This window comes from Aegilops tauschii, chromosome 3, assembly GCF_002575655.3.
Source record: "Aegilops tauschii subsp. strangulata cultivar AL8/78 chromosome 3, Aet v6.0, whole genome shotgun sequence".
Lineage (NCBI taxonomy): Eukaryota > Viridiplantae > Streptophyta > Magnoliopsida > Poales > Poaceae > Aegilops > Aegilops tauschii.
The window spans coordinates 522,567,318-522,592,923 of NC_053037.3; positions in this window are offsets into that span (position 1 = coordinate 522,567,318).

Genomic DNA, 25,606 nt, shown 5'->3' on the forward strand with positions numbered 1-25,606 from the left:
TATAGATATGATAAAGCTGAAATCCCTCCTACTAAGTTTGCTAGCAAATATTTGGATGAGTTTGATAACTTTATTGTCAAACAAGAAAACTTCAATGCTTATGTTGGTAGACAATTGAAACACAATTCTTATATGCTTGAACACTTGAGTGATTATATGTCTAGAGTTAAAGTTTAACTTTAACTCATTAGTAAACATGCTTCTATGGTTACCACTCAAGTAGAACAAGTACTGAAAGCTTAGAATGATTTGCTCAATGAATTAAATAGTAAGAACAATGACTATGTTGTTAGAGTGGCTACTAGAACTAGTAAGACGACTCTGGAACCTTTGTATCCTGAAGGCCACCCTAAGAGCATTGAGCAGGATTCTCAAAGAACTAATATTCGGAATACATGCCTACATTACATTGATGAATTGGAGCTAGTTCTGTGTCACCCTATGTTATGACTGTTACATGATGAACCGCATCCGGTATAATTCTCCATCACCAATCCAATGCCTATGAGCTTTTCACATATTGTTCTTTGCTTATTTACTTATCCGTTGCTATTGTTACAATTACTAGAAAACCCAAAAATATTACTTTTGCTACTGTTGCCGTTACTATCATACTACTTTGCTGCAGATACTAAGTTATCCAGGTGTGGTTGAATTGACAACTCAACTGCTAACACTTGAGAATATTCTTTGGCTCCCCTTGTGTCGAATCAATAAATTTGGGTTGAATACTCTACCCTCGAAAACTATTGCGATCCCCTATACTTGTGGGTTATCAGTAAGTAGTTCAGAAAATATTCATAGCAGTACATGGATTTCATACACACGGATCCTACATCCCAGCAAGTACACACTCATGCAATGATAACGATTATACTGTCTACAGAGATCAGTAGGCACTCATGAACTTCTGATATGCAGAAAGCTATCAGGTTGAGTTGATGATGTTCAGGTAGAGTAGCATGGAGCAGTTTAATGAAAAATGTCGACGAGGCGTTAGTCCTGCTGATGATGTTCTGTCGGCGTGAGCGAATGCAACAGCATGGAGCATAGCAATTCAATGCATCTTGGCGCGCGACCGCCATTGACAAGGAGTTGGTCCTGCGACCCACGACGACGTCTTGCCGCATGGCCGCCGTCAAGAAGGAGCCCGCCTGGCCAGAAACGTCGCGTGCAGCCGCCGGCGGCGAGGTCGTTCGGCGCGTCCATGGACACGAAGACTTGGTAGTGTGCTCTGTGCTGCCGCGTGGGCACCGGCGACGAGGTCGCTCGGCGCCGCCATGGTCGAGAGCAACAGGAGAACGAGCGAACCCTAAGTCGATTGTGGGAGTTGCGTACGTATGTGTGTCATATACAATAATTAGGATACATATACAGCGGGATCACTACTTGGGATTGAAAACCGGTGGGAGATGGGATATATTGGGATTCATGCTTTGAGATTGTAAAGGCCACGTGGCAACCATCCGAGTGGGTCTCATGTGTTGCAGAATGAGACCCGGTCTCATAGAATTTGTTTTCGTCGTCCGGGATAGGATGGATGTAGCGGATCGATTGGAGGAGCATCGAGGGGAGTCTAGGGTTGGATGGGGCTGCTGGGCTGGCTTAAGTGGTGGCTGATACGTCTCCAACGTATCTATAATTTTTGATTGTTTCATGCTATTATATTATCCATCTTTTATGTTTTATATGCATTTATATGCTATTTTATATGATTTTTCCTTGTTTTTGAGTTTTACAGAAAAGGATTACCAAACAGAGTCCAATTGACGTGCCAATTTTTGATGATTTTTTATGGACCAAAAGAAGCCCCCGGAGTAAAATAGTTGGGCCAGAAGAGTCCCGAGCCATCCATGAGGGTGGAGGGCGCGCCCTACCCCCCTGCCTCGTGGATGACTCGGAGACCCCCATGATGTGAGACCGACGCCAAAAATTCCTATAAAGACATAAACCCCGAAAAGAAACCTAGATCGGGAGTTTCGCCGCTGCAAGCCCTTGTAGCCACCAAAAACCAATCGGGACCCTATTCCGGCACCCTGCCGGAGGGGGAATCATCACCGGTGGCCATCTTCATCATCCCGGCACTCTCCATGACGAGGAGGGAGTAGTTCACCCTCGGGGCTGAGGGTATGTACCAGTAGCTATGTGTTTGATCTCTCTCTCTCTCTCGTGTTCTTGATTTGGCACGATCTTGATGTACCGCGAGCTTTGCTACTGTAGTTGGATCTCATGATGTTTCTACTCTAACTTCTTGTAATGGACTGAGTTTTCCCTTTGAGGTTATCTTATCGGATTGAGTCTTTAAGGATTTGAGAACACTTGATGTATGTCTTGCGTGGGATACCTGTGGTGACAATGGGGTATTATATTGATTCACTCGATGTATGTTTTGGTGATCAACTTGCGGGTTCCGTGACCTTGGGAATCTATGCATAGGGGTTGGCACACGTTTTCATCTTGACTCTCTGGTAGAAACTTTGGGGCACTCTTTGAAGTTCTTTGTGTTGGTTGAATAGATGAATCTGAGATTGTGGGATGCATATCGTATAATCATACCCGTGGATACTTGAGGTGACATTAGGGTTTTAGTTGATTTGTGTCTTAAGGTGTTATTTTACTACGAACTCTAGGGCTGTTTGTGACACTTATAGGAATAGCCCAATGGATTGATCGGAAAGAATAACTTTGAGGTGGTTTCGTACCCTACAATAATCTCTTCGTTTGTTCTCTGCTATTAGTGACTTTGGAGTGACTCTTTTTTTCATGTTGAGGGATAGTTATATGATCTAGTTATGTTATTATTGTTGAGAGAATTTGCACTAGTGAAAGTATGAACCCTAGGCCTTGTTTCGAAGCATTGCAATACCGTTTGTGCTCACTTTTATCATTAGTTACCTTGCTGTTTTTTATATTTTCAAATTACAAAAACCTATATCTACCATCCATATTGCACTTGTATCACCATCTCTTCGCCGAACTAGTGCACCTATACAATTTACCATTGTATTGGGTGTGTTGGGGACACAAGAGACTCTTTGTTATTTGGTTGCAGGGTTGTTTGAGAGAGACCATCTTCATCCTACGCCTCCCACGGATTGATAAACCTTAGGTCATCCACTTGAGGGAAATTTGCTACTGTCCTACAAACCTCTGCACTTGGAGGCCCAACAACGTCTACAAGAAGAAGGTTGTGTAGTAGACATCAAGCTCTTTTCTGGCGCCGTTGCCGGGGAGGTTAGTTCTTGAAGGTATATCTTTAGATCTTGCAATCGAATCTTTTAGTTTCTTGTTTTATCACTAGTTAGTTTATAAAAGAAAACTACAAAAAGAAAATGGAGTTGAGGGTGCCTCATATGCTACACCTTTTTAATGTCTTTCATGAAAATTAGGATTCCGATAATTGTGCCAAAGTGTTAGAAGAAGAATGCAATAAAATGTTTGGCATACAATCTTTGAATGATGAGCATGATTGCAATGTTGTTAGTATGAACTCTTTGAATATCCATAGTACTAATGATGATTGCACTAGTCATCATAAAAATATCTCTTATAAGCATGTCAATTTTTGTGGAGTGCATAGAGCTTGCTAGCACACACCAAATAGGGAAGATAGATTTTGCAAGAGGCATAAGTATTTAGAAACTAAATGGTTGCAAGAGAGGCTAGATGCTTGTGCTGAAAATTTAAAATTTCTTTGCCATCCTTGTGAACTTTGCAATGAACGTGATCATTTAAATCTCCAATACAAATTGTTTCATGATCGAATCATGTCCAAAAGTTGTGATGACTTGATTTCCCTTGCACATCATAATGAACTTAGTTTGCTTGTGGGTTATGAAGAAATGAAACGTGTTACTAAGGATCTTCCAGATTGTGTCCTTGATAAAGTTCTTGATTTTGATCTAGAAAAAATTTATATGTATTGTGTGGTGAATTGCATTGAAAATCCTTATATTGTCAATTACATAAAGACAAGAAAACAAATAGAAGATGAAGAGAATACTAATGAAAGGGAAGAGGTTTCCCCGTATCCTCCTATTCTTTCTTATGATGAATCAGGTAACGAGGAGGAGCTTTCTATTCAACCAATCTCATTAATAAGGAGCTCCAAAAAGAGGATTAAACCCACACATAATGTGAAGAAAAAAAGAAAATACGGAGATGCAAAGGTAAAAAGGTATCCCTCCCAAATGATGTTGCTCCTATTACTCAGTGTGATGATGATAATTGCTATACTATTGGTGCTATCCATACTATTAATGATGAGAGTGATTATGCTTATGATATGCAAAGGACCAAGCTTGGGGATGCTATGTTTGATGTGAAGGACATGTTCGAGAATTTATTTGCTGAAATTAATGTTTGTCCCAAGCTTGGGGATGCTATGTTTTATGAAGATGATATTTTTAACCTCCCAAGTTTTGATATGCAAATTTATTATGATGATAGCATGCCTCCTATTTATGATGATTATATTTATGAAAGTGGGTTTGGAAAAGTGTCAACTTTAGGAAGTAATGATTCCACTATTTTGGAGGGTGTTGAATCTTATTGTGACAATTATCAAAGTGGATTTGGAGAGGTCATGACTTTATTTAGTAATGATTTCACTATCTTGGAAGAGGTTTCAATTGATTATGATGAGAACAAAGTTGCTACTTATGATGATTATTGTGATGACACTTCTGCTATAAAAAGTAGTGATGATTATATTTATAGAACTTGTCATGATTATGATTACCCTCTTTCTGAACATTACTCTTTTAATGTGGAAACAATTTATAGTATTCGAGTTTCTTATGATACTCCCACTATTCCGAATGAGAAGAATTTTGCTTATGTGGAGAGTAATAAAATTTATATGCTTGTGCATCATGAAAATAGTGCTTTATGTGATAGTTATATTGTTGAATTCATTCATGATGCTACTGAAATGTATTATGAAGGAGGAACATATGCTTGTAGGAATTGCAATAATATCAAGTTTCCTCTCTATGTGTTGAAAATCTTGAAGCTATGCTTGTTTTGCTTTCCTATGCTAGTTGATTCTTGTTCCCATAAGTTGTTTGCTCACAAAATCCCTATGCATAGGAAGTGGGTTAGGCTTAAATGTGCTAGTTATATACCTCATGATGCTCTCTTTATATTTCAAATCTTATCTTTTATGTGAGCATCATTGAAATCATCATGCCTAGCTAGAAAGGCATTAAAGAAAAGCGCTTGTTGGGAGACAACCCAATATTTACCCCTACTGTTTTTGTGTCTCCACATGATTAAGCTACTGTAGTAATCATGTTTTATAGCTTTTGTTTCAATAAAGTGCCAAGTAGAACCTTTGGGAAGACTTGGGTGAAAGTTAATGTGATCTTGCTGTAAAAAACAGAAACTTTGCGCTCACGAGATTAGCTGTCATTTTTTTTACGGAAGAGTGATTTTAAGCTGATTCTTTTTGAAGAAGGTTAATAGACAAATTCCTCACATCCACCAATTTATTTAAGAATTCTTGGAGTTACAGAAGTATTCAAGAGTTACAGATTACTACAAACTGTTCTGTTTTTGACAGATTCTGTTTTCTATGTGTTGTTTGCTTATTTTGATGAATCTATGAGTAGTATCGGAGGGTATGAACCATAGAGAAGTTGGAATACACTAGATATTACACCAATATAAATAAAGAATTAGTTCACAACAGTACCAAAAGTGGTGATTTTATTTGCTTATACTAACGGAGCTTACGAGTTTTCTGTTGAGTTTTGTGTTGTGAAGTTTTCAAGTTTTGGGTAAAGATTTGATGGACTATGGAATAAGGAGTTGCAAGAGACTAAGCTTGGGGATGCCCAAGGAACCCCAAGGTAATATTCAAGGACAACCAAGAGCCTAAGCTTGGGGATGCCCTGGAAGGCATCCTGTCGAGGATATACCCCGCGGTATGACCCGGCCGGAGTTATAACCTGGCTGGGACTTTGTAAACCGGCAGATGTTAACTCAGATGATAACCCGGCAGGTGTTAACTCAGACGATAACCCGGCAGGTGTTAAGTCAGATGATAACCCGGCATGTGTTAAGTCAGATGATAACCCGACAGATGTTAAGTCAGATGATAAGCCGGCAAGTGTTAAGTCAGATGATAACCCGGCAGGTGTTAAGTCAGATCATAAACCGGCAGACCATCATAAATCGGTAGATAGTGATAACTGGTTGACAGTCATAACCCGACAGACAGTGATAACTGGTTGACAGTCATAACTCGACAGATAGAGTCGCCTGGAGTTATGAAGCCCGAGACGTTATGAAGCCCAAGACGTTAAGATGCCCGTGAAGAGAAGTCAAAATAGTTTAAGTCTTAATCCGAGTTGGACTCTACATGTAACCTGCCCCTTCAACATATATAAGGAGGGGCAGGGCACCCCAAGGAGGGGGAGAAATAATCTTAGGGCTAGACATAACTGGGAGAGCCGGTTTACGGCGACTCCCTCGTGATGATAATGAGACCTAGCCTCAAATAGCATGTAGGGTTGTTACCGGATGATGTTTCCCGGGGCCCGAAGCTGTCTAAACCCTTGTCTTGTGTTGCGTCACTCGATTCCGCTCAACCCCTCTCAAGCTACCACATATATGCGTTGGACTCACGACTATGTCCTCACACTAGGACATCTGCCGTGACAATTCCACGACAGTTGGCGCCCACCATGGGGCTTGCGCATGGTGGTGTTGAGTTCTTGGAGGGCGCACTCTTTGGGATCGAGAAGCTCGCGGTTAATCAGATGAAGAAGAATTGGAGAAAAGTTAAGGTGGCATCGCGCGTCACCACATTTACTTGAGATCCGGCGATTTGAAGCCAGATCAATTTTCTGAAGCATGTTCCTGAGACGACGGAGTTCACCGCAGATTGGATCCATGCTATGACTTATGTTCAAATCAGAAGGACTTGCCGATTCATACATGTGGCAATGTGTGCATACGAGGAAAAACGCACTAGCACACCACTCAAAACTTAAAAGGATTGCGTAAAAGCTACCATGATTCAGGTATACGGATCGGTTCTCTGCTCAAGGATGGTTGTGTTACAGGGTTAATCCAACGTTTCGATGCAGAAGCATTACTTTATGTTTCATCAAGTATCAAGACAATTGGATGGTTACTAGTTCATGACCAAAGCCAGCGCCATAAGACGACCATGACTCGGAGGAACAAACATAAATTAGCCGGAGCGGCCACAACCCGGACTCCTGTAACACTGGAATGCGCTTCGCCTCCCGTCCGAGTCGTGATCGTGCCTCCTCTCTCGCCTGAATCGCCATTGTGCCTCGCCTCCGGTCCGAATCGCCATCACACCTCGTCTCCTGTCCGGGTCTCGGTGCGCTGGGCCCCCAAACTGAAGCCACCTCGGGTCAACACCGCCTCGCCCGGGCCGCGGCCACAAACGCTGTCGCCTCCACCGGTTCACAACCATCAGGCCTCCGCAGCCTCGTCGCGCCGTTTCACCTCACCGGCATCACCTTCGAACCACCGCTGCGTGGCCGCAGCCACGCCTCAAACCGGCTCCGCCTCGACTTGCTGGGGACCGTCTTGTGCCCGCTGCGCCTTGTGCCGCCCCGAGCCGCCTGGCCTCCGCTTCCGAGTGTCTCCTCGTCCCGCCGTAGAGGCCACGACCTTAAACCGCCACCGAGAGTCACCGGTTTCTTACGAGCCGCCAAACCTGCTACTACGGACTTGCCTTTGCCGTCTGCAAAGTTGCTTCTGCGGCCACTTGTGCTTTGACCCGCTGCCTCGTGGCTCATCATCGCGCTTGAGTCACCGTTGCTGACTCGCCGGAGTGCCCTTACTACACTTACACGGCTACATCTGGAGCGGCTTCAACGACCCGGCCTTGCTGCCTTAAACCGGCGCCCCCGAGCTGCCTCCACCTGAGGGCCGGGCCGGTCGCCGAATCGCTTCCGCTGCCCTCCTTCTAAACCGCCAAATCGCCTCTACTTGCCTCCACAAGCTACGCATCAACCCGGTTGGTCGCCTCTGCTCTGACCCGCTCCGAGTCGCCCTGGGGCCGCTCTGTTGAGCCACCACTACACCTTCGCGGCGTGTTGATCCGCCTACTGCTGCTCTGTTGAAGCGCCATAGATCACCACGGATAAACCACCGTTGCCTGAGCCGCATTCTCAAGCTGCCTTGCCGGATCAACTCTACTCCGAGCCGCCGCCTCTTGCGATTTAGGCCTCTACCTCACCACTTGCGATGAACCGGCCATGGCCTCCTTCTGCTTCCAGCCCGCCGTCGCGGGCGCGCGTTGAGCCGCCGCCGCTCAATTTCTGTCACCGGTCGATCCCGCCCTGTTTCCATGACGGTTGAGCCTCCTCCGCCGTCGCCTCGTCAAGCCTGCCACGAGCTGCAACCGTCACTCGCCTCAGTGGCCTGCGGTAACCCGCCGCGGCTTCGACCTGGCTGCGCCGTCGCCTCCAACTCGCCAGAGCCTCCCAGCACCTCACTATGGCCTCGGAGCGACGCGCCCCTTATTTCAGCCATGAATCGCCGCCGCTGAGCCGGCCAGCTTGTCAAATCGCCTACTAAAGCGCCACTGCCCGACTACATCACCGCAAAACCGCCAATGCAGCAAGTCGCCGCTCCACCTCCGACTGCGTGTGTGTCGTCCCGCTCGTCGGTCGGCTACCACCTTCACCTCAACTCGGCCCGAGCCACCTCGAATCGCCGGTTCTCCTTCGTAGCCTTGACGCACCATGCACCTTCAAGCCACTGCTCCTGGCGTCAAGTCGCCCCGTGCCTCCGCTGCAGGGCTGCAGTTCTGTTATGTTCCGGGTTACTTCCACCCGAATCCATCAGCGGTGCCTGATTACTAGTTCGCTGCGCCTGGCTCTCTCCAGATGCATCTTATGGGTGCATTGGCTGCCCCGTTGGAGGAAAAGTAAAGTACGAAAAAAACCGTGGAAGCAGTATAATTCAGATCAATTGAAAACCGACGACGGACATGACTGGCTCGACGTCCCAAGAAAATATCAGGTGCTATCCACCTTATTTATTTTTTCAATATACTTTAAGTTCCTCTGGGAACAATTGTCCTCCCTTTAATATTTTTTGTTACATGATCATGGCAGAGACGACAAGATCATCTGTCATCCAAATACATCAGGACAAATATTCACCGCCGAAGTGGAGTTATATCGCGGATATGGAGTGCATAGCATCATCATTTTGCACTAACATTTATCCGTGCTGCCGTGCTCAACGGAAGTGCTTACGCTACCGCCCTGGCGGTCTGGTCTACATCAACACACCGGGCCGCACCTGTCTGCATGAGCTGTCTATTGAGTATGAACAAGTCACTGCTTGGGTAGCCCGGTTTTCTTCCAACAAATTAGAGGCAAATTTTTATCAGCCGCCGTCTACGCTGGATGGTTCGATGGACATGCGCATAAATCGCTGCCACTATAGTTTGGTCAACTTCAAACAGCTAGTTGGAAGGAACCATTGGCCGAGTTGCTGACACGGCTCATACGGGATCATTTATAACCCGCCGCAGTCACCTCAACCTTTTGTGGATTTACATAATGTTATCAACTCCAATGATATATACCTTCTGCTATGGTCAAGTACGGAGAATCTCAAGACAACTCCTTAAGTCATCTTAAGACTCGGGGGCTACGATGATATGACTCAGCAAGTCTTGCCAGTTTCAGCAAGTTCAAGTGCCCCAGGATGTTGAAGGGAAAGATAACCCGGTTCCGGAGGCTACTGTTATATTGATGAAAATTTAAAGGCCGTCGGAAATATTCCGGCTCACAATGATGCTTCCGGTTTATAGTCCGATTTAAGGGAAATCCCGTCTCCCACACAGCGCTGAAGCCCTTAGTATCTGGTTCAAATCCGGTTTAAGAGGAAACTATCTCTTGCAAAGCTCTGACGCTCTCAATATCCGGTTCAAAATCCTGGTTCAAGAAAAATTTATCTCTTGCAAAAAGTTAAAGGTTGCCGAAGAGGACCTGTTGCCATAATGCGCGGTTCAAACATGGGTATCCCGCCTTATTGGCTTATCATATTATTGATCACATGGGGGCTTCTGCTTTATAGAGCAAAGTTATGATTACCCTTTAATCCGGCTTATAGGCCACATTAAAGAATCACTTGGGGGCTTGGTCATATTCAAACCATAGCTACACCTCTTGATCGGCGTAAGGCCACCAGGAAAATCACTTGGGGGCTTGGTCGTATTCGAACCATAGCTACACCTCTTGATCGGCATAAGGCCAGAAGGAAATCATTTAGGGGCCAAAGAGAGTGTTGCAAAAGCACAACTCAAACATAGGCACCCACTGAGCACAGCACAAAATATTGCTTGGGGACTCTTTGCTTCGCAAGGAACAAAGAGTCTACACTTGTAATAGGCTATCAAGCCAGGCTTGGAAGCCAGGTGTACGCAGCTAAAACCCCGGGTTATCCTGCCTTCTTTAAGTAAGCCACTCCATCCAGGTAAACCTGGTATGACCCGCCGAACGTTTGACAAGTCAATCTCACAGACCCTGAACTTGTCAAAGTTAAAACGACGATTGGTTAATGATTGAGGTCCATCTTAAAAGGCTTTGTAAAATGGTTTAACTCAGTGGCCTGGCAGCCCATGAAAAGCCTCGATTTCAGGCCTAGCAGCCCGTGAAAAGCCTCGCATGTTCTTTTTATGCTTTTATTTGCCAAGTTCTTTTTCGTTGGATGAATTTTATAGTATCTTATGATAAACCGACGTTTATTGACCCGGCTTGGCTTTCAACTACAAGTTGTCAGTACATGATCAGTTATAATCCGGTGCTTATTGACCCGGCCTGGTTTCGACTATAAGTCGCCAGTATATATTTGGATTGCGCCATTGGAATCATGCGCTTATAAATCATTGGGTATACTAGCACATATGCCCGTGCGTTGCAACGGGGAAAATAAATGTGTCCATCAAAATGCCCATCGATGGCTTGAGAACATCCTTGGAGGTAAGTAGGTGCATGCCGAGGTCTAGAAGAAATACATATCACACTTTAGTCCCCATACGCAAAAATATGCCTATGCATTGCAACGGGAATAAAAGAATATCTCGGCTGAATCCTTCTTCATGGAAAATTCTAAAGAATTCTTGGAATTGGGTAATTACACATGAAAAAATCCTAAGGATTGAAATAGAGAGGGCTTATAAATCATTTACATTTGTAGTTCTTTGATTTGGAAGTTTCATAAATCGAGTGAACCCTAAAATTATAAGAGCTATGGATTGAAGGTTGATTAATATTTCCAATGGTCAAGCAAGTCAATGAAGACGACATTATGTGGATGGTCAGGTTACATATCTAAACACAACCTTTTTAGTTGGCGTTAGTATTTGGAGTGCCTCAAAAACGACACCTTAACACCAAAGGACGAAGTGAATCTTTTTTGGGGGGGATCCCATGTGCTTCGCTCCGAGCGTTCTTCCCATCCGCCGAACCCAAGGCACAAAGATGGGCAACATGATGGTCGCGGCAGAGCACATCCGCATGTGCGCGTGCATTGAGCAGCGGAAGGTGAAGGGAGTGTGTGAGACTTCCGTTGCTGCTAGGGTTTGAGAGAAGGAATATTTGGAAATAACTAAATGTTGATCTGGTTACACCCCAAACAGATCATATTAAACTATTTTAATGAGAAGATGAGCTAGACATTGACATATGTGATATGGACAGGAAATTTGAAACATTAAAGAAAAAAATGCTGCAATAATTATAAGAACAGAACACTCCCAAGGATATTTTTTGAATTACCTACTTTATAAAATGATATCAATGACCTTAATGTAAACAACATGTCTTAGAATAGTTTTCTACAGAAAACATGTCTTAAAATAGTTCATGGCCATGGGCTGCAAAAAAAACATATGTAAAACAGATCCCTTCCAAGGTTCAAACGGTTCTTTGAACCATCTATCACGATGAAAATTTGCATAATCTAGGGCAGCACGCGGCATACGTCTAGCTAATATGACTCATATGGAACAATAAATCATTTTTGTATGTTGATCAATGAAGAAAATAATCAAACTGAAATTCTATTTATATTGAACACTCAATTCCATCTCGGTAAAAGTGAAAACTGAAATTCAATGCACTTCATTGCTACGATGAGCTTTACATGTATTTTTCTTCATAATGTACTCTTCCTCATAGCAACATCACATGCTGGAAACGGATTCCTCTGCCTTGCCAGTCAAAACTGCAGCCTTCTCGCTACTGTTGCTTCCATAGACAGATACTAAGTGTACCAAACAATTGCCACAGCGAGCGGAGAAACTTTACATAAGTAGGAAAAGTGTTTCAGGGGGGAGAAGAAACTAAGATGTGCTCTCTATGGTGTCAACCATCCCAAGCTTTTGAGTCAGGCTCGCAGCCAAGTGTGCAGCTCGTGGATTGTGTGGTTGCAGGATCTGATGAAGTCGCTCGCCTTGCCATTGAAACTCCTACTATTTCTGTCCTTCAAATTCCTCCACCAAAATAAGCATGCAAACGGCCCAGAAATCTTTATGACGATGCTAGCGATGTTGTAAAGAATATTTAGCTATCACTGTAGCAGGGAATGAGTGTCATAGCTCGGCTGTAGGTTGAAATGATAACTGAATTTGATCGGAAAGAATCCCTAAACAACAGCAGAAAAGGGGAAGGTTGCAAATAAGTGTACAATACACTCAAGGCGCATAATCCCATTTGTTGATGGATTTGCCAACCCTACGTCCTTGGGAAGGAACCATGCGAGCTGATTGTGTGGCGCACAATGGATCAACCACCACTGCTGAATATGCTTCTTCTCGACCAACATCTCATGCATCTCGACCAGCATCCGCCTTCGGCGCGCCTTCCCCGACCACGGCAGCCGCCCCCTCTACCTCAGCAACAACATGCACCTTTTCTAAGGCCTTCTTCATGCTCGCATTAGAATTTCCTATGTGAAGCAAGTTAACACCAGCTTCACAAAAAATTCCTAGCTCAACTAATTTGCATAAACCATGAAATCTAAAGTTCTATGTGTTAGGCTGAAAAAAATAACACATCAGGACTCCAGAAAGAATGATAGTTTGATGTTTTAACTAATCCGTTAAGAATGGAGTGCATTCAAATGGAAAAATGAATCACATAAAAGACTACTTACCTTCTTCCAGTAGTATAGAAGCACATGATATTCAGTTCAGGGAGGGCGAGGCATCACCCACCGTCTTTTTTTAGGGACTACAGTGTGCTTAAGCTAGCCTGGACCACTTCATAAAATTGAGAACTAAACAAAGCCAAATTATACACTGGGATTAATAAAAAAGAAAATGAAGGAAAAAATAGAATCTCATAGATAGGTGATACAACATAGTGCTCCAATCCGTCGAGAGCCCTCTCTTAATTCCATTTGAATACCTGTTGGACCACAACATAAGATCATCAGCAATCTTGCTAGCAGTAATGTGCAATTCCACAGAAAAACATCAGGGAAGAGCTTGTAGTTCCTGCGCCTCCATATATTCCAGAGGACCGCGATAAGCACAATAGAGTGAATATTGTTGAAATAATTTTTCTTACTAGAGATATTTGACTGAATCAACATTGAGTGGATGAAAATTTTGAAGCTCAGACCACATCAATGCTAGGGAGGAGCAGCTGATTAACATATGAGCAATATTCTATAATTCATTAAAGAAAGGAAATTGACTGACTGGCATATGAGCACTATACAATCTCGCCTATTTGGTGCACCTAATTCATCTCAGAGAAACACACAATTCGCTGGAAAAATAATGCCAAGCCCAATAGTGCTGAGCCATACCATTCAATTCATGTTCTTGATCTCGCCCTGCCGGCATCTTTGCTCAGGCCGAGCTCGCATAGTAGTCCCTCACCAACGATCTCAAACAGTACTGCCCAGGTTACCTCACCAACCAGAGAAACACTTGATCATTGTGTTGAAAGATGAGTTGGATGAATGTGAAACTGAACCCAGCTGAAAAATAATGAAAATCTGAACTAAACTGACCCAAAATCAAATCTAAGCCTTTCTATGCATGGCAATGGAGATGAGTTAGATGAATCTGCAACTGAATTCAACTGAAAAACAATGAAAACCTGACCAAAACTGAACCAAAATCAAAATTGGAATAATTAAAATCTGAACTAAACTGAAGAAAAATAAAAAATCTTGAATATTGTTGAAATAATTTTTGTTCGTAGAGATATTTGACTGAATCAACATTGAGCGTGGATGAAAATTTTGAAGTTCACACCACAGCAATGCTAGGGAGGAGCAGCTGATTCACATATGAGCAATATTCTCTATTTCATCAAAGAAAGGAAAATTGACTGACTGGCATATGAGCGCTATACAATCTCGCAGTCCATTACCACTTTACCTATCAAACTGAGTAGCAATATTATTATTAGCAGCTATAGGCAGCATATATCAGGACCAATCAGCAGCATACACATATCAGTAGCAGCATATGAAGCAGTCAGCCACGCCATGTTTTCACCACAACACAGCCAATAAAGAGAATCTACCAAGCGCTGCCTCAATATATGACTTATAGATTAGAGAAGAGCCAATAAAAAATTATGCCATCGTGTTGGTAGATGCACTTGATTGATGATTCTTCTACACATTAGTGCTAAGCAAATGGCATATTGACGACAACCAAAACGGCATCAGGGTGCCAGTTGGTAGGCTGTGACCTGTGTGGTTGTGGATGTGATAGAGCGGATAGATTTTGAAGAGCAGCAACAATTGCATCATGACTTGGGGCGAGGGGATCCATGGTGGTCGTTCCACCACGATGCCTCTCCTCATCGGTCGGCCATGGCATCGGCAACCCCCAGCGCTTATCTATGGCGTTGGTTGCCTCCACAACCACGGCGCCCCTCCCTGCGCTCCCACCACACCGCCACACATCTCCAACGCCTCATCGCCGTTGCCCCTGTCAATCCCCCTCAAATATCCCTCGATCTCGATCTGGTGGAAAATAATTGTGAGAGAGAACGAACCCGAGGGACGGAGTCAGTTGTTGGTTTCATCGCCTGGATCGGGGGTCGCGCAAGATACGGCGGATCCTGCCATCAGGTATCGCCGATCGTGGGGTGGAGTAGATGGATGGGGTCGCAGCAGCGGAAGAACCCTCGCGTTCTTGTGGGGGGGGCAATTCTAAGGACGGGGTTTGTGTCCGGATCGCCTTTCGCTAGGGGCCAATTACCAGGGTACTGTGTTGATCTTGGAGAGGTATTTAAGAGATGGGAAACTCGGGCGTGAAATTTTGCCTACCTAATCGGACGGACGAACGTGTTGGGATGGACTTCTAAAACCAAACGACGAACAAAAGAAAAGAAAACGACGGCCGAAAGCATAGATTTTATTGGGAGAAAACAAGCGAGCTCATCAATGCGCAACTACATGGCCCAGGCCGGCTTAGCGTGCGTGCGAACGAACCCATCGAGTAGGTTCCCCGAATTAGTATTTTAAATTCAAACTGAAATTGTAAATTCACAGGAAGAAGCGTATTGTGACAGTGAACCCGACAAAGTCAATCCATGCTTTATTATTAGGGAAAGATTGTTCAAATCTTTAATAGCCAACATGGCTGGATTTTTACTATGGTTATCAATAACCAGTATTATGATTGAGGTTTTCAAAGTCGCTTTAGCGCAATGGATATTATTTTATCGATGGATATGATTTATTCTACAATGGAAGGAATAGTCCCGATTCGCTGCACCACCCACCGTCTTTTTTTAGGGACTACAGTGTGCTTAAGCCAGCCAGGATCACTTACTAAAATTGAGAACTATACAAAGCCAAATTATACACTGGGATTAATAAAAAAGAAAAGTAAGGAAAAAAATAGAATCTCATAGATAGGTGATACAACATAGTGCTCCAATCCGTAGAGAGCCCTCTCTTAATTCCATTTGAATACCTGTTGGACCACAACATAAGATCATCAGCAATCTTGCTAGCAGTAATGTGCAATTCCACAGAAAAACATCAGGTAAGAGCTTGTAGTTCCTGCGCCTCCATATATTCCAGAGGACCGCGATAAGCACAGTAGAGTGAATATTGTTGAAATAATTTTTCTTCCTAGAGATATTTGACTGAATCAACATTGAGTGGATGAAAATTTTGAAGCTCAGACCACATCAATGCTAGGGAGGAGCAGCTGATTAACATATGAGCAATATTCTATAATTCATTAAAGAAAGGAAATTGACTGACTGGCATATGAGCACTATACAATCTCGCCTATTTGGTGCACCTAATTCATCTCAGAGAAACACACAATTCGCTGGAAAAATAATGCCAAGCCCAATAGTGCTGAGCCATACCATTCAATTCATGTTCTTGATCTCGCCCTGCCGGCATCTTTGCTCAGGCCGAGCTCGCATAGTAGTCCCTCACCAACGATCTCAAACAGTACTGCCCAGGTTACCTCACCAACCAGAGAAACACTTGATCATTGTGTTGAAAGATGAGTTGGATGAATGTGAAACTGAACCCAGCTGAAAAATAATGAAAATCTGAACTAAACTGACCCAAAATCAAATCTAAGCCTTTCTATGCATGGCAATGGAGATGAGTTAGATGAATCTGCAACTGAATTCAACTGAAAAACAATGAAAACCTGACCAAAACTGAACCAAAATCAAAATTGGAATAATTAAAATCTGAACTAAACTGAAGAAAAATAAAAAATCTTGAATATTGTTGAAATAATTTTTGTTCGTAGAGATATTTGACTGAATCAACATTGAGCGTGGATGAAAATTTTGAAGTTCACACCACAGCAATGCTAGGGAGGAGCAGCTGATTCACATATGAGCAATATTCTCTATTTCATCAAAGAAAGGAAAATTGACTGACTGGCATATGAGCGCTATACAATCTCGCAGTCCATTACCACTTTACCTATCAAACCGAGTAGCAATATTATTATTAGCAGCTATAGGCAGCATATATCAGGACCAATCAGCAGCATACACATATCAGTAGCAGCATATGAAGCAGTCAGCCACGCCATGTTTTCACCACAACACAGCCAATAAAGAGAATCTACCAAGCGCTGCCTCAATATATGACTTATAGATTAGAGAAGAGCCAATAAAAAATTATGCCATCGTGTTGGTAGATGCACTTGATTGATGATTCTTCTACACATTAGTGCTAAGCAAATGGCATATTGACGACAACCAAAACGGCATCAGGGTGCCAGTTGGTAGGCTGTGACCTGTGTGGTTGTGGATGTGATAGAGCGGATAGATTTTGAAGAGCAGCAACAATTGCATCATGACTTGGGGCGAGGGGATCCATGGTGGTCGTTCCACCACGACGCCTCTCCCCATCGGTCGGCCATGGCATCGGCAACCCCCAGCGCTTATCTATGGCGTTGGTTGCCTCCACAACCACGGCGCCCCTCCCCGCGCTCCCACCACACCGCCACACACATCCAACGCCCCATCGCCGTTGCCCCTGTCAATCCCCCTCAAATATCCCTCGATCTCGATCTGGTGGAAAATAATTGTGAGAGAGAACGAACCCGAGGGATGGAGTCAGTTGTTGGTTTCATCGCCTGGATCGGGGGTCGCGCAAGATACGGCGGATCTTGCCATCAGGTATCGCCGATCGTGGGGTGGAGTAGATGGATGGGGTCGCAGCAGCGGAAGAACCCTCGCGTTCTTGTGGGGGGGGGCAATTCTAAGGACGGGGTTTGTGTCCGGATCGCCTTTCGCTAGGGGCCAATTACCAGGGTACTGTGTTGATCTTGGAGAGGTATTTAAGAGATGGGAAACTCGGGCGTGAAATTTTGCCTACCTAATCGGACGGACGAACGTGTTGGGATGGACTTCTAAAACCAAACGACGAACAAAGAAAAGAAAACGACGGCCGAAAGCATAGATTTTATTGGGAGAAAACAAGCGAGCTCATCAATGCGCAACTACATGGCCCAGGCCGGCTTAGCGTGCGTGCGAACGAACCCATCGAGTAGGTTCCCCGAATTAGTATTTTAAATTCAAACTGAAAGTGTAAATTCACAGGAAGAAGCGTATTGTGACAGTGAACCCGACAAAGTCAATCCATGCTTTATTATTAGGGAAAGATTGTTCAAATCTTTAATAGCCAACATGGCTGGATTTTTACTATGGTTATCAATAACCAGTATTATGATTGAGGTTTTCAAAGTCGCTTTAGTGCAATGGATATTATTTTATCGATGGATATGATTTATTCTACAATGGAAGGAATAGTCCCGATTCGCTGCACCACCCACCGTCTTTTTTTCAGGGACTACAGTGTGCTTAAGCCAGCCAGGATCACTTACTAAAATTGAGAACTATACAAAGCCAAATTATACACTGGGATTAATAAAAAAGAAAAGTAAGGAAAAAAATAGAATCTCATAGATAGGTGATACAACATAGTGCTCCAATCCGTAGAGAGCCCTCTCTTAATTCCATTTGAATACCTGTTGGACCACAACATAAGATCATCAGCAATCTTGCTAGCAGTAATGTGCAATTCCACAGAAAAACATCAGGTAAGAGCTTGTAGTTCCTGCGCCTCCATATATTCCAGAGGACCGCGATAAGCACAGTAGAGTGAATATTGTTGAAATAATTTTTCTTCCTAGAGATATTTGACTGAATCAACATTGAGTGGATGAAAATTTTGAAGCTCAGACCACATCAATGCTAGGGAGGAGCAGCTGATTAACATATGAGCAATATTCTATAATTCATTAAAGAAAGGAAATTGACTGACTGGCATATGAGCACTATACAATCTCGCCTATTTGGTGCACCTAATTCATCTCAGAGAAACACACAATTCGCTGGAAAAATAATGCCAAGCCCAATAGTGCTGAGCCATACCATTCAATTCATGTTCTTGATCTCGCCCTGCCGGCATCTTTGCTCAGGCCGAGCTCGCATAGTAGTCCCTCACCAACGATCTCAAACAGTACTGCCCAGGTTACCTCACCAACCAGAGAAACACTTGATCATTGTGTTGAAAGATGAGTTGGATGAATGTGAAACTGAACCCAGCTGAAAAATAATGAAAATCTGAACTAAACTGACCCAAAATCAAATCTAAGCCTTTCTATGCATGGCAATGGAGATGAGTTAGATGAATCTGCAACTGAATTCAACTGAAAAACAATGAAAACCTGACCAAAACTGAACCAAAATCAAAATTGGAATAATTAAAATCTGATCTAAACTGAAGAAAAATAAAAAATCTTGAATATTGTTGAAATAATTTTTGTTCGTAGAGATATTTGACTGAATCAACATTGAGCGTGGATGAAAATTTTGAAGTTCACACCACAGCAATGCTAGGGAGGAGCAGCTGATTCACATATGAGCAATATTCTCTATTTCATCAAAGAAAGGAAAATTGACTGACTGGCATATGAGCGCTATACAATCTCGCAGTCCATTACCACTTTACCTATCAAACCGAGTAGCAATATTATTATTAGCAGCTATAGGCAGCATATATCAGGACCAATCAGCAGCATACACATATCAGTAGCAGCATATGAAGCAGTCAGCCACGCCATGTTTTCACCACAACACAGCCAATAAAGAGAATCTACCAAGCGCTGCCTCAATATATGACTTATAGATTAGAGAAGAGCCAATAAAAAATTATGCCATCGTGTTGGTAGATGCACTTGATTGATGATTCTTCTACACATTAGTGCTAAGCAAATGGCATATTGACGACAACCAAAACGGCATCAGGGTGCCAGTTGGTAGGCTGTGACCTGTGTGGTTGTGGATGTGATAGAGCGGATAGATTTTGAAGAGCAGCAACAATTGCATCATGACTTGGGGCGAGGGGATCCATGGTGGTCGTTCCACCACGACGCCTCTCCCCATCGGTCGGCCATGGCATCGGCAACCCCCAGCGCTTATCTATGGCGTTGGTTGCCTCCACAACCACGGCGCCCCTCCCCGCGCTCCCACCACACCGCCACACACATCCAACGCCCCATCGCCGTTGCCCCTGTCAATCCCCCTCAAATATCCCTCGATCTCGATCTGGTGGAAAATAATTGTGAGAGAGAACGAACCCGAGGGACGGAGTCAGTTGTTGGTTTCATCGCCTGGATCGGGGGTCGCGCAAGATACGGCGGATCCTGCCATCAGGTATCGCCGATCGTGGGGTGGAGTAGATGGATGGGGTCGCAGCAGCGGAAGAACCCTCGCGTTCTTGTGGGGGGGGGCAATTCTAAGGACGGGGTTTGTGTCCGGATCGCCTTTCGCTAGGGGCCAATTACCAGGGTACTGTGTTGATCTTGGAGAGGTATTTAAGAGATGGGAAACTCGGGCGTGAAATTTTGCCTACCTAATCGGACGGACGAACGTGTTGGGATGGACTTCTAAAACCAAACGACGAACAAAAGAAAAGAAAACGACGGCCGAAAGCATAGATTTTATTGGGAGAAAACAAGCGAGCTCATCAATGCGCAACTACATGGCCTAGGCCGGCTTAGCGTGCGTGCGAACGAACCCATCGAGTAGGTTCCCCGAATTAGTATTTTAAATTCAAACTGAAAGTGTAAATTCACAGGAAGAAGCGTATTGTGACAGTGAACCCGACAAAGTCAATCCATGCTTTATTATTAGGGAAAGATTGTTCAAATCTTTAATAGCCAACATGGCTGGATTTTTACTATGGTTATCAATAACCAGTATTATGATTGAGGTTTTCAAAGTCGCTTTAGCGCAATGGATATTATTTTATCGATGGATATGATTTATTCTACAATGGAAGGAATAGTCCCGATTCGCTGCACCACCCACCGTCTTTTTTTAGGGACTACAGTGTGCTTAAGCCAGCCAGGATCACTTACTAAAATTGAGAACTATACAAAGCCAAATTATACACTGGGATTAATAAAAAAGAAAAGTAAGGAAAAAAATAGAATCTCATAGATAGGTGATACAACATAGTGCTCCAATCCGTAGAGAGCCCTCTCTTAATTCCATTTGAATACCTGTTGGACCACAACATAAGATCATCAGCAATCTTGCTAGCAGTAATGTGCAATTCCACAGAAAAACATCAGGTAAGAGCTTGTAGTTCCTGCGCCTCCATATATTCCAGAGGACCGCGATAAGCACAGTAGAGTGAATATTGTTGAAATAATTTTTCTTCCTAGAGATATTTGACTGAATCAACATTGAGTGGATGAAAATTTTGAAGCGCAGACCACATCAATGCTAGGGAGGAGCAGCTGATTAACATATGAGCAATATTCTATAATTCATTAAAGAAAGGAAATTGACTGACTGGCATATGAGCACTATACAATCTCGCCTATTTGGTGCACCTAATTCATCTCAGAGAAACACACAATTCGCTGGAAAAATAATGCCAAGCCCAATAGTGCTGAGCCATACCATTCAATTCATGTTCTTGATCTCGCCCTGCCGGCATCTTTGCTCAGGCCGAGCTCGCATAGTAGTCCCTCACCAACGATCTCAAACAGTACTGCCCAGGTTACCTCACCAACCAGAGAAACACTTGATCATTGTGTTGAAAGATGAGTTGGATGAATGTGAAACTGAACCCAGCTGAAAAATAATGAAAATCTGAACTAAACTGACCCAAAATCAAATCTAAGCCTTTCTATGCATGGCAATGGAGATGAGTTAGATGAATCTGCAACTGAATTCAACTGAAAAACAATGAAAACCTGACCAAAACTGAACCAAAATCAAAATTGGAATAATTAAAATCTGAACTAAACTGAAGAAAAATAAAAAATCTTGAATATTGTTGAAATAATTTTTGTTCGTAGAGATATTTGACTGAATCAACATTGAGCGTGGATGAAAATTTTGAAGTTCACACCACAGCAATGCTAGGGAGGAGCAGCTGATTCACATATGAGCAATATTCTCTATTTCATCAAAGAAAGGAAAATTGACTGACTGGCATATGAGCGCTATACAATCTCGCAGTCCATTACCACTTTACCTATCAAACTGAGTAGCAATATTATTATTAGCAGCTATAGGCAGCATATATCAGGACCAATCAGCAGCATACACATATCAGTAGCAGCATATGAAGCAGTCAGCCACGCCATGTTTTCACCACAACACAGCCAATAAAGAGAATCTACCAAGCGCTGCCTCAATATATGACTTATAGATTAGAGAAGAGCCAATAAAAAATTATGCCATCGTGTTGGTAGATGCACTTGATTGATGATTCTTCTACACATTAGTGCTAAGCAAATGGCATATTGACGACAACCAAAACGGCATCAGGGTGCCAGTTGGTAGGCTGTGACCTGTGTGGTTGTGGATGTGATAGAGCGGATAGATTTTGAAGAGCAGCAACAATTGCATCATGACGTGGGGCGAGGGGATCCATGGTGGTCGTTCCACCACGACGCCTCTCCCCATCGGTCGGCCATGGCATTGGCAACCCCCAGCGCTTATCTATGGCGTTGGTTGCCTCCACAACCACGGCGCCCCTCCCCGCGCTCCCACCACACCGCCACACACATCCAACGCCCCATCGCCGTTGCCCCTGTCAATCCCCCTCAAATATCCCTCGATCTCGATCTGGTGGAAAATAATTGTGAGAGAGAACGAACCCGAGGGACGGAGTCAGTTGTTGGTTTCATCGCCTGGATCGGGGGTCGCGCAAGATACGGCGGATCCTGCCATCAGGTATCGCCGATCGTGGGGTGGAGTAGATGGATGGGGTCGCAGCAGCGGAAGAACCCTCGCGTTCTTGTGGGGGGGGGCAATTCTAAGGACGGGGTTTGTGTCCGGATCGCCTTTCGCTAGGGGCCAATTACCAGGGTACTGTGTTGATCTTGGAGAGGTATTTAAGAGATGGGAAACTCGGGCGTGAAATTTTGCCTACCTAATCGGACGGACGAACGTGTTGGGATGGACTTCTAAAACCAAACGACGAACAAAAGAAAAGAAAATGACGGCCGAAAGCATAGATTTTATTGGGAGAAAACAAGCGAGCTCATCAATGCGCAACTACATGGCCCAGGCCGGCTTAGCGTGCGTGCGAACGAACCCATCGAGTAGGTTCCCCGAATTAGTATTTTAAATTCAAACTGAAAGTGTAAATTCACAGGAAGAAGCGTATTGTGACAGTGAACCCGACAAAGTCAATCCATGCTTTATTATTAGGGAAAGATTGTTCAAATCTTTAATAGCCAACATGGCTGGATTTTTACTATGGTTATCAATAACCAGTATTATGATTGAGGTTTTCAAAGTCGCTTTAGCGCAATGGATATTATTTTATCGATGGATATGATTTATTCTACAATATAAGGAATAGTCCCGATTCGCTGCACCACCCACCGTCTTTTTTTAGGGACTACAGTGTGCTTAAGCCAGCCAGGATCACTTACTAAAATTGAGAACTATACAAAGCCAAATTATACACTGGGATTAATAAAAAAGAAAAGTAAGGAAAAAAATAGAATCTCATAGATAGGTGATACAACATAGTGCTCCAATCCGTAGAGAGCCCTCTCTTAATTCCATTTGAATACCTGTTGGACCACAACATAAGATCATCAGCAATCTTGCTAGCAGTAATGTGCAATTCCACAGAAAAACATCAGGTAAGAGCTTGTAGTTCCTGCGCCTCCATATATTCCAGAGGACCGCGATAAGCACAGTAGAGTGAATATTGTTGAAATAATTTTTCTTCCTAGAGATATTTGACTGAATCAACATTGAGTGGATGAAAATTTTGAAGCTCAGACCACATCAATGCTAGGGAGGAGCAGCTGATTAACATATGAGCAATATTCTATAATTCATTAAAGAAAGGAAATTGACTGACTGGCATATGAGCACTATACAATCTCGCCTATTTGGTGCACCTAATTCATCTCAGAGAAACACACAATTCGCTGGAAAAATAATGCCAAGCCCAATAGTGCTGAGCCATACCATTCAATTCATGTTCTTGATCTCGCCCTGCCGGCATCTTTGCTCAGGCCGAGCTCGCATAGTAGTCCCTCACCAACGATCTCAAACAGTACTGCCCAGGTTACCTCACCAACCAGAGAAACACTTGATCATTGTGTTGAAAGATGAGTTGGATGAATGTGAAACTGAACCCAGCTGAAAAATAATGAAAATCTGAACTAAACTGACCCAAAATCAAATCTAAGCCTTTCTATGCATGGCAATGGAGATGAGTTAGATGAATCTGCAACTGAATTCAACTGAAAAACAATGAAAACCTGACCAAAACTGAACCAAAATCAAAATTGGAATAATTAAAATCTGAACTAAACTGAAGAAAAATAAAAAATCTTGAATATTGTTGAAATAATTTTTGTTCGTAGAGATATTTGACTGAATCAACATTGAGCGTGGATGAAAATTTTGAAGTTCACACCACAGCAATGCTAGGGAGGAGCAGCTGATTCACATATGAGCAATATTCTCTATTTCATCAAAGAAAGGAAAATTGACTGACTGGCATATGAGCGCTATACAATCTCGCAGTCCATTACCACTTTACCTATCAAACTGAGTAGCAATATTATTATTAGCAGCTATAGGCAGCATATATCAGGACCAATCAGCAGCATACACATATCAGTAGCAGCATATGAAGCAGTCAGCCACGCCATGTTTTCACCACAACACAGCCAATAAAGAGAATCTACCAAGCGCTGCCTCAATATATGACTTATAGATTAGAGAAGAGCCAATAAAAAATTATGCCATCGTGTTGGTAGATGCACTTGATTGATGATTCTTCTACACATTAGTGCTAAGCAAATGGCATATTGACGACAACCAAAACGGCATCAGGGTGCCAGTTGGTAGGCTGTGACCTGTGTGGTTGTGGATGTGATAGAGCGGATAGATTTTGAAGAGCAGCAACAATTGCATCATGACTTGGGGCGAGGGGATCCATGGTGGTCGTTCCACCACGACGCCTCTCCCCATCGGTCGGCCATGGCATCGGCAACCCCCAGCGCTTATCTATGGCATTGGTTGCCTCCACAACCACGGCGCCCCTCCCCGCGCTCCCACCACACCGCCACACACATCCAACGCCCCATCGCCGTTGCCCCTGTCAATCCCCCTCAAATATCCCTCGATCTCGATCTGGTGGAAAATAATTGTGAGAGAGAACGAACCCGAGGGACGGAGTCAGTTGTTGGTTTCATCGCCTGGATCGGGGGTCGCGCAAGATACGGCGGATCCTGCCATCAGGTATCGCCGATCGTGGGGTGGAGTAGATGGATGGGGTCGCAGCAGCGGAAGAACCCTCGCGTTCTTGTGGGGGGGGGGCAATTCTAAGGACGGGGTTTGTGTCCGGATCGCCTTTCGCTAGGGGCCAATTACCAGGGTACTGTGTTGATCTTGGAGAGGTATTTAAGAGATGGGAAACTCGGGCGTGAAATTTTGCCTACCTAATCGGACGGACGAACGTGTTGGGATGGACTTCTAAAACCAAACGACGAACAAAGAAAAGAAAACGACGGCCGAAAGCATAGATTTTATTGGGAGAAAACAAGCGAGCTCATCAATGCGCAACTACATGGCCCAGG